Here is a 10,807-nt window from a genome sequence, read left to right as displayed (position 1 = left end):
AGGTCTTGGAGACCATTCTGTTGAATACACGTGGGGTAATTTCTGACACTTGACTGGTAGCTGGGAAAACTAAAGCAGTGATGCCTTAACCACAGTAAGGGGTTGTTAACAGACATTGTGGGTTCACAACCACTTTTCTGAGACTACTGGGCAAGGGGGGGGAAGAGATGGGTTACACTCAGATGTAAATCTCTGCAAGATCAGCATGTACACACCCTTCACAAACCTGCTCATGCAGCTTGTGTATAAGCCTACAAGGAGTTGCTGATTCAGGGGTTTCTTAATAACAAAAATGTATTTTTTGGAATTTAAGATTTGGAACACGATGCAGCCTGCCAAACTCTCTTTTATTATAAAATAAACTAGAACAACATTGAAAACATAGCACCAGCCAGTGCTGAGATGGCAGACTATTATATTGAGAGCAAGAGCATATACATTGAATAAACTTAATTTCTGAGATGTGCCATACTCAGACCTAGCCCTGAAAACACACTACCCACCAGGTTTCCTGGCATGGGACAAAGATCCTGCCTGATCCAGTCCTTACAGATAAGGTTCTTCCATCTGCAAGAGCTGTTTTCCTACCACTCTTTCTTAGTATTTCTCAGTATTATTCAACAGTCAGTTTGATTTGTGACAGTATGTTTTTATACTTTTAAATACATTTTAAAGTTATCCTAGTCTTTAGCTGTGGTATTGTCATCCAAACAGCTCAGAAACACCAGCTACAGCAGGAAGAGTGAACAGAGGCACTTCAGGAACTAATGAGAGTGGGGAGATCTGCATATTCAGAGCAGGAGCAGCACACACAAACTGAGCCACCACCACCAATGGGCGAGCTGATTGCTGTTTATTTGAGGGGAGAGAAATGAGTTCTAACTGGCTAAGACACTTCTGTTATCATGAAATGCATATTTGGCTACAGCAAATGGCTTCAAATCAGAAAAGTGACATTTTTGTGCTGGCTGTTTATAAACAGGATGTAGTTAGTGTAAGGCACCCACAGCTGCAGTAACTGCAGATTTTCAAGGCCAAACTCAAATGTATCATACTTTATCATTATTTTTCTCATATTTGTTATACTCAAGGCCCTGCAGTTTTATAGGAAGCCAACAAAACAACTTGTCTGGTTGGTTGGCATTTAATATTGTATGCAGGCAGTTCATTGTTTTAAAGAGAGTTTGTATTTTCACCTAAAACTTTAATCACAGCATCACAGTCCCAGCCCTGTTTTTGATAGCCAATGTCAGTGTCATGAGCTTTAGTAAGTTCACAACTGAATTCAACAAACCTGAAAATATTAAGAGTGAGTTCAGTATTAAGAGTGAGTTTGGCTGAGATGAGAGTCAGAAATTCAAAACTGACTGCCTGACCCCACTGGGATGCCAGGTGGGAATGGGCAAGGAGAGGGGTAGCAATAAGGCAATGGGGCAGCATCACAGGTACAGCTTTCTGGAAAGACAGATGCAGCTTCAGTCCAGATGTTTTCCTAACACTCATGATAAAGTTGGTGGGAGTGGTTTGAGGAAAACACCTTTTTTTTATCCCTTGCATCAAAGTGTAACAGTAATTCTTGTTTTCTGCAAGAAAAACATTGTCGAGACTAGTGGCTTTCTATGAGGGAAAAAAACCCCAAAGATGTGAGACTACAGTACTGAGATCTGTAAGCAGTTGCTGGAAGTTGTTCTCCAAACTGGTATACACAGAGTTTACTTTTGACTCCAGTAATAACTAAAGCCACTTATCTTCTGCCAGAAAAACACATTTCTTTCCAACAGAAAACTGCGATGAGTGTGCTGTGGTCTTCATCATTCTCCAACTTCCCCTCTGTGGACAACATTGAAAAGGCCAGCTTTTCTCAGTTGTTTTGGTTCCTTTTTCTTCCCTGTATCTGTCACTGACAGTACTAATAAGTTTTGAAACAAAAGGACAATTTGTTACTTTAGAATTAGCACCATGACTGCTCTTTGTATGGAAATAAGGTTATTCTGCTCTAATGAAATTGCTGAGCTGAATGCACAGTTTGAAGTTCATGACCCATTGAAATTATGATTTATGGAACTTTCTTGCAAATTACCTGTGTTAACATCATATGTAATGTATTTCTATCACTAGACCTTTGGAAAGAGTTTTCTTCTGCAAGATTCTTCTTGTTGGAAATACTTCAGTTCCCTCAATACTGTCCCATAGGAGGGTTTAACATTTTACAGTGCACTAAAGACCTCTGAAGTTTCTCCTTTCAGATAAATGCTTGGCAGTGTCCAGGCTCAGTCCACTTGTATGGATGCTACAGTGAAAAGCCTTTTTTCTGTACTATCACCAATTTACACTTTGGAAAGACAGGTCATGTTGTCAAGATCTGCACCGAGATGTGACACAGAAAGAGGTAAGCAAAAAACCTGCAAGAGTTACCACAAGAATTCCCCTTGTCTTCTAGTCTGTGTCAAATGTTAAACCTGTTACATGAGAAGTCAAGGAAAATCAATGTGGGATCAAAGAATTAGGGAGGAGATAATAGTGTATCAAGAAGCATTTTGTTTTGGAGGATTATAATATGAAAGGCAAAAATAAATATGTGGAATGAAAAATGCTGGGGAATGAGAACAGTGTGGTGTGGAATTCCCTCTTTGTCATTTTCACCGAATTTCATTCATTGAAAGTGCTCAATATATGGCAAATATTTGAGAGACCGGTGCCAGAGCAGTATTTTGTATATTCTGTAGATGGAAGTGTACTGGGAATCTGGTCAGCAGTGTAATTGTTTATATTCATTATAAACAATCTGTGTTATTTGGCAACAAAACCTGCCTTTCTCAGTTGACTCTCATTGCTGCTGAGATAGTTCTATCAGCTGGTTGTAATTTTACTTTGGGGCCATGCAAAATACATTGTATTTCTTCCAAATTATCTGTGGGAAAAACATGAACAATACACTGAAGGCCCCTCAGTCTTGTGGGACTTCTCTTGGACCCTTTTCAATAGTCTTTAAGGGCCATAAGAGGATGCAGAATGGGTTTAGTTTGCACGTGTCTTGTACCACTGTTACATACACCTGCATCTTCTTCCCTGGCTTCAATATCCAACTAGTCTTATCTTGAACAATGATAGCAGATAAAATAATGAAGAAAATTGCTACTGAAGGTAGAATTGGGGACATGGAAAAAGGGTGAAAAGATCTTACTGTGAAAAGGTAATGTCCTACTTGGCTTAAAAGATGAAACAAATATAGGAGCCATTTTCTGAGCTTTCCACACAAGGCTGAGCTCCTCACAGATGTGCAAATGTGGTTTCTGCAAGATGGGACCTTTTGTTTGTCCAAGCTACCCTGCACCTGAAGGACTTCCTTGTGCCTCATACACATATGTACTTGTGCTCCTACCTAGAGCAAGGGGAGCATAAAAGGTTTTTTATCAGGTATTTGGGAGGGAGATTTCCAATTATTCTCTACTATATGAGGAGGAATTACATATTCTCTCAATTTTTTTTAGAAGAGTAGAGACAAGGCCTGACAATGAGTTACCCAGTAAGTTCATGGTTAGGATTTTTCACCTCATGGTTTCAAATCTGCTCAGGATGGGTCAAAGCAAAGACTCAAACCATGAACCTTTACATCCCACATACCTGTTCTAACTGCTAGGAGCTGGGCACTTGAAAGCAGATTTTTCTGTCACTCTTGAGCTGTTTCAATTTATAGGAATAATTAAATATTATTCAATTTAATGAGAGATAGATTCTACAATCCAGCAAGTTTGGGCATTCACCTTTGGTGTCGATGATGTAGGTTTGAGTCTCTGCTCCAGTGACTCATCAATCATGAGGCACAGCTGAATTGCTGGATGGGGATTGCTTTCGCTTGATTGATGCTTTTCTATGAAAAAAAGAAACCCTAAACCAAACTGTTTGTTGAAAGAGGGCAGATGAGCTCCGAATGAGCCCCACCACATCCCTGCTGCTTCTCTGGCCACAGACCTGACCATACTCATGCACAAATATTATGAGAGCACGTCCCAGCCCCGTGTTTTGGAAGAGCATTTCAGCAGCACGAACAGCTTTGCTGCTCTCCCGTGCTGGCAGCCTCCGCTGCGGGGGAATGTTTGTGCTCACACCTGTGCCTAGAGATCACAACTGCACACCAACATGAAAGAATTTTTCCACGTACATTAGGTGCTTTAAAGAAATTCCTATAATCTTCTGTTTTCCAGTCTTTCTCCCCTTGTCTATTTTTGCTAAGCCTGAGCTTGTCATGCCTGCAGGCTTCAAACCGAGGAAGACTTTTATTCTGAAAGCAGCTGTTTTTGCTACAGGAGTGCCTTCACTTTTGGCTGTGATCTTCCTCCAGGAAGGTGAGGCTCTGCTCTCAGCTTACACCCAGGCTATCCCAGCTCCACTGAGTTGACCCAAGGACAGAATTTAGCTCTGTGGACTAGAGGCTGAGCTTTTGCTCTCTTTTAGCAAGTCTGACTCTCTTGTCATCCCTCCTGCTTTTGGAACGTGCAGCAGGAGCTTCTCTAAATTTTAATCAGGCAATTTCATTTGTTCAGTACTTGAAGAACAGGATTTATTTACTGAGGATTTAAATTTCTCCAAAGTAGAGAGAAACTAAATAGCACTGCTCTTTAAGCATGTCTCCACATTTAGAAAGCATTGGGTTACACTTTCCATTTGAAGCTTTTCTTCTTAAAAAATAATTCAGCCACCCCTCCTGAGACTTTCCTGGCACTGCCCCCCCGTAACCCAATCCTCCCCATCAGGGAGCACAGCCCGCTGCCTGCCAGGTGTGCAGGCAAGTTTGTCACATGAAAGACTTCAGGCATAACTGCTGGCAACATGAGCTCTGAAAAGGGATTCAAAGAGGGCTTTATATATACTTAAGTGTAAGAGATGTGCTATTTTGCTAATGGGATTCAGTACCTATATTTTACTGTAAATGCACCTTTTTCTCTATAACCTATGAATGAGAAATTAATTTTATTTACTTTGTGGATGGCTTTTGGGTTGTAGATAGATCTCCTCCCACACGCATCTTTTGACATCTTTCCTTTACCTGACAGCTATCAGAACTAGTAGGAGAAAACCACCATTTCTATTTGAATGAATTCTCTTGTTATTATAGTGTCAGGCACTCAGCATTGTCTGACCCTGCAATCTAGAGGCCCAGAGTGTCTCCAGTCCTGGGGAATACTTCTGAAAAATAGTGATAACTAAGATAATAATAATTCTCAGCACTCCTGTAAAGCTTTTAATCCACTGATCTCAACCAGATACTGGCACTTACTACCAGAGGAAAGTTAAATTTGTGGCAGGAGGGATCCTATCATTTGAAGGAGGAAGCCTGCAGAACAACGTGCACTGGGCTGTTAGAAAGGACAATGGTCAATTGTTTTGGGTAACATGCTGATCTCACTGCACTTAATGGCAAAATTACTTCAGTGGAGACATAAACACAAAAAAAGCCTTGGCAAAAATATTGTCACGGTCTCTGTATTCAAAATATGCCTTTTGTAACACCGCATCGCACACTGTAATGCAGACGTTTGCTATTTGATGCTTATTTTCTATGTCAGACTAATTATTTTTGACTATTTGGCTTGTCTAATTTCTTTCAAATTTGAATATGCAGAGATACAACTTTGTAAAGTAAATGAAATATTGTAGAAGTACTTTGCAAATATTGACATTATGTCAAATTGATATACTTGTATATCAGATTTTTTGTTTATATTTCACAGAAATTCAAGAAATGTCACTTTTTTGGCACCAGCATTCATGGCAAATAGCCTTCAAAGTGTCATTGTTGAGATTGTGATGAAGAGAAAATTTACATTTGCATGTGCACACGCTGGTATTTGCTCTAGAGAAGTAGGCAAACACATCCGAGTAGGAGGGAGACAGCTAATCGTGTACCTTTCTGACAAACCAGCTGATCAATGCTATATGCCTAGCAAGAACCTTATAGCCTCACAAAGAAATTACAATCAATCCAAACAGCTAAGAATTGGGGGGAAAAATATATTTTTTTAAAATAAGTTTGCATAGCAAACACTTCTTAAGCAGCTGTGATTTATTTATGGATTTTCTACAAACAGAAAGAAAAACTAGATTTCCTTGATAAATGACTTATTGTTAATTATTCACTGAGTCCCATTCTCCCATTTATTTTAATGAACTCTAACATAGTGAATCTTAACACCCAATATAATGAAAGTAAATTTTCACCCTTAATGCAGTGTGAATGGCACAATTGCTTTATTCTTTTATTCACAAAGTGTCAGTCATTCATTTCAGCTCTGCATCATTCAATAGAACTAAGATGTGCAGTGAATGTGATTCCAGTCATGTCATCCTGTTAGTGCAAAGTGATTCTCAATAGCACTTGACAGCACACTGCTGGATTGGCTCAGTGCATTAAAACAAACCAAATTATTCTGGTTTTATGTACATATCGGTACTTGTTGACGTACTAGTAAATTGTTTTAATAGCCTGCACTTATGAAAGTGTATATCTTTGTAGTTAAATTCCAATACATTGTAAAGTATACTTTGCATAGAAAATACTACTCTCTCAAGGAAAACTGTAAGCACAAAGTTTAGATTCAAAAAATGCAGTGATGCTAATTGTTTTGTGTGCTCTTTGAGCAGCCATCACGAGCTAAACGTGTGTGATGGAATCGGGAGCGAGTGGCCCGATGCAGCTTTGGAGCAAGGGGGGTGTAATGTGCTGCCAGTTACAGCCCAATTAAAGGGTCTTCTGCTAAGCTATTTGTGGCCAGAACTGCAGCCTTGATGGAAATCAAACCAATATGGTTTTTTTTACACGATCCTCAAAAATAATTTCCTTTAAGCAGTCTTTATACCAGATTTATATCTTATGTCAAACAAAGGAGATGATGAATACTTCCCTCAGTTAATTCCACCTTCAAGTGAAAGGTGTGCACTGGCCTAGCAAAGATATAAATAAATCCACAGTGATGAATACTGACACTCTTTACCCCCTTTTTCCTGCCTCTGCTTTCAGCTTCATGCTGCCAAACCAACTCAGACGTACAGAAAATATTATGTGTCCTGTTTAGGAAGACTGACCAGTTTGCCCTACTTTGTGGTGGTCCTTAAGGAGGAAATAATTCATCTCACTAACCTTTATGGACTTCAGTGCACAGATGACTTGCTGATGTTTTTAATTGGTTCAACAGTGTGAGTTTGATGTGGTTTGCTACACTTGCTGCTTTTGTTATGAAGTATCAAAACACCCAGGAAGTCTTACACTGATGCACATCCGACCTCTCATCTACCCACACAGCTGTTACTGGCTTGTGGTTTGCAAAATTTGATCAGAGGGTTCTTTCAGTTACCAGATGAATTAAGATTCATTCATTGAGTCCAGATACTGAGGGGCAAAACATGCTGCTGATGCCAGACAGAAACTTTGGCACTGGTGCATCTCACTGAGGTACCAATTCTTTGCTTGATTGTGTTAATTTTCATCTCTTTGTAGGATTTGGTGTCATCTCCCAAAACAGCTGAACCTTTGCCACTGAAGCATGTCATCTGACTCCTTTCAGAGCAGAGGCAATCCTAAAAGCCCTAGAAAACTGCTGTCATATTTTGAATATATTCAGCATTAGAAATATATGAGCTACATCTACTTTGGAGGGAAAGAGGGTGATGGGGCATTCCAAGAGTGGGAATGGGTCACTTAGGGTCCCTTTATTTTAATATTGTATAGCTTTTAGCTGGAGAACCAAAGTCATGATACAAACCTGCCTCCAAGGGAGAAAGATCTGGAAAATCTTACAGAAACAATCTGCAGGGTGAAGGAACTCTCAAAATCATTAATTTTAGCTGCCAGCCCATTGGTATGTTTTAGTCTACAGCATTGATTGGGAATCACTATGATCAGGGAAGAGCTATAGAGCTGCAATGGTTTGTATTTCACAAGCACTGATCAAATCTGGTCTCAGTAAGCAATTCAGATATCTAAATAGCACGGTTATCCACTTAGCCCTTCTCACCTGAATGTTTATTTCCTTAGCAAAACTTCTGACAACTGGAGAATTCTTACTAAATGCATGCTTTCATTTGATCACATCTGAACACTGAACTTTTTCTGTTATTTGAGAATGTATGGAGAGGATATAAAATCATAGAACTGTATAAGTGACTGTGTTACTGTTTTATTTTAGTTTTAATAAAATGCTAATACAAGTTCTCTGGAACTGCCACAAAACTGAAATCTGAGGATGTGAGGAGGTTTGCAAAACACCCAAAATGAAACCTGATTGGTTACAGTCCCTCATGTGATGGACTCTCTCCTTCAGACCTTGTGGATGCTTTATAAAATACCCTCAAATGGCTAATGGTACATGCACAAAGTGCAAGACCTCACCCTCTGCACAGACACTATTCATTGTCTTCTAAAGCCCAGGCCTGCTGCAAAGATGCATTATAACCATTACCAGCACAAAGGGAAAATGGGATTTGTTTACATTTCAATCACTGATTAAACAATACTATCTAAGATAGCAATCTTACCTGGACTAGGGAAAGGGTAGAGGGTACATAGTTCCTGACACAGAATGCAGATATCAGAGGCCCTTTTGTTTGCATTTTTTTATGATGGGAATTAGACAGACAAATAATAATGATAGTGGCAGAAGTGCAGTGGAGAGATTCACTTCTGCAAGAAAGAAGCCAGACCACACCCAGTTCTCTCATGCTAAAAGCACAGATTATTAGGCATATGCAATTCTTGTATGTGTGAAACGAAGTGGATACATGAGCCAATGCAAATATTATATTTGCATTAGTATATTACACTTACTATAGACCAGTTGTGGCAGGAACAGTATTATTTTTTTTTCCTTTACAGTAATGTTATAGCTTATAACATTCTTTGAAGAATACATAACTGATTTGGCTTTGTCCTTATTTCTGTTTATCAAAGTTGAAACTTGTTCCCACTAAAAGCAGTACATTTTAATTTTGGTTTCATTGGTATCAGTGTGCAGACCCAGCACACTCTGCTTGCAGAATACTGTATTTATCCAGTTTTTGCAGACTAGTAAATACAATTGATCTCCTCTGCATAAAACATGTGGCCAGCTAAAGGGTGCTCATCTTTATTTACAAATGAGCATACTTATTGGCTGAACTATTTAAAGGGTAATATATTCAAATATGTCAAAAATGTATTTCGCAGTATCAGAGATTTTACAGGTTTCTTAGTTTCTTGTTTTTTTTTTTTAATGAAAGCACACATATACTGTAACAGCAGCAATGCCAACATCAACTTCTGCATACCAAGCTCCTCAGAATAACTTGATGGAAGGGGAGACTGAGGGAAAAGGGACTAACAGGGTTAGGCACAGGGGGAATCACACATCCTCAGTGTGCTTCTGGCCTGGTCACTTAGACATGGATAAGCTTCCACTCCTGGTTCCAGAGGTAATGGCTTACTCTGATCAACCAGCCAAGCTCCTTCAACAGTCAACTCACACCTCTAACCCCCCCAGTCTGCACATTTTGCACAGCAAGGATTTGCTTTGCCCGAGAGGAAGGAGGGAGGCACTGTCACAGCAGCTCCACTGGCACACTGGAGCACTTCTTGCAGTCGGGTTGGAACAGAAGGCTGGAGTCCACAGAGAATGTGAGCCCAGAACTGTGACTTTTAAAAATCAGGATGGAAAAAGCTAACCAAATGCAAAAAACTTTTTTCTTCTCCAGATTTTCCCATAAAAATCCAGTCCGAAGTTCATTAAAGTAAATAGCTCCAATAATCATTGACTCAGGCAGTCTTTATATCCAGAGCTGAATTACAATTCACTATTAAAAATATCTGGAGTGGAACCAACCCCAAATCTCTGACCCACTGCTAATAGCCTGCCTGAAAATATTATTCCATCCTACTGCTCCACACAGATCATACAACAGGGAAGCTGTTCACGTGAAAACAGAGCTTTGGAGCAGCCTCCTGCTTGCATCTCTTGCTATTGCTTACTTTTAGTGTTGGCTTATTTTGCTCACTTTATTGTTCACTAAAGCTGTAACAAATTACTTGGGTCTTAAACTTCTCTTGGCTCCCGAGTGTGGTTAGGAGAAATTAGTCACTCTTCCCATGAGTGATGAAGCCAAAAGGTGTGACTCACCTAACTTCAGCCACAGGCAGTGGACTGGTACATGCAGCTGAAGGGATTGACAGAAATACAGTCCTGGTGGAGGAGATGGGTGCCCTCAGCACACGTCACAAAGGTCACTCCTTTCCCCTCCTGGAGGCTCCTTCAGGTCAGCCAGCTCAGCTGCACCTGGGAGCTCCCCAAATTTATGCCAATCAAAGTGAGCCAGCTCAGCTGCACCTGGGAGCTCCCCAAATTTATGCCAATCAAAGTGAGCCAGCTCAGCTGGGAAAGTTTCATTTGAGAAGGTGTCAGCCTCTTTCTCCTGCAGATGGAGGAGTGCTACAAAAGTAAAGGTACTGCAGGAAACACAAGTATTACAGCTCATATTGAAATATGGCATTGCTCTTGTTAAATTATGAACAAAGCCTCAATGATGAGTTTAATTTCCCTAACGTCACTGTGAACTGAAGAAAGCTGTCTTATCTCTGTGGTCAGCATAAATGCTGGTTTTCCCTTTTTTTTTCTTTTCTTTTTTTTTTCTTTTTTAATTTTCCTAATTAGTGTATTTTCACAATCTGTTAATTCCAACTCATGAATTATTTATTGTAACTCCACAAAACCAGCAATAGTTGCTTTCTTTTGCATTCACTATAAAATGGTGGATGGAGAATTTGTTGAAGAGGAAAAGGATG

The 10,807-nt window shown here is 39.8% G+C and overlaps 1 long non-coding RNA gene across 1 annotated transcript; it reads right to left on the bottom strand.

Moving 5' to 3' along the window:
• Positions 1 to 350: 350 nt before the first annotated feature.
• Positions 351 to 10,331, bottom strand: LOC135281010 (uncharacterized). The gene is made up of 4 exons (XR_010347796.1): positions 10,146 to 10,331; positions 3,765 to 3,871; positions 3,625 to 3,681; positions 351 to 1,909 (listed from the first exon to the last, which is right to left on the bottom strand). It is a non-coding gene; the product is annotated as an uncharacterized LOC135281010 (long non-coding RNA).
• Between the last annotated feature and the right edge of the window lie 476 nt (positions 10,332 to 10,807).

This window comes from Passer domesticus, chromosome 14 (assembly GCF_036417665.1).
Source record: "Passer domesticus isolate bPasDom1 chromosome 14, bPasDom1.hap1, whole genome shotgun sequence".
Lineage (NCBI taxonomy): Eukaryota > Metazoa > Chordata > Aves > Passeriformes > Passeridae > Passer > Passer domesticus.
Note: the sequence above shows the minus strand (reverse complement) of the source record. Positions and strands in the feature narration are given on the sequence as shown.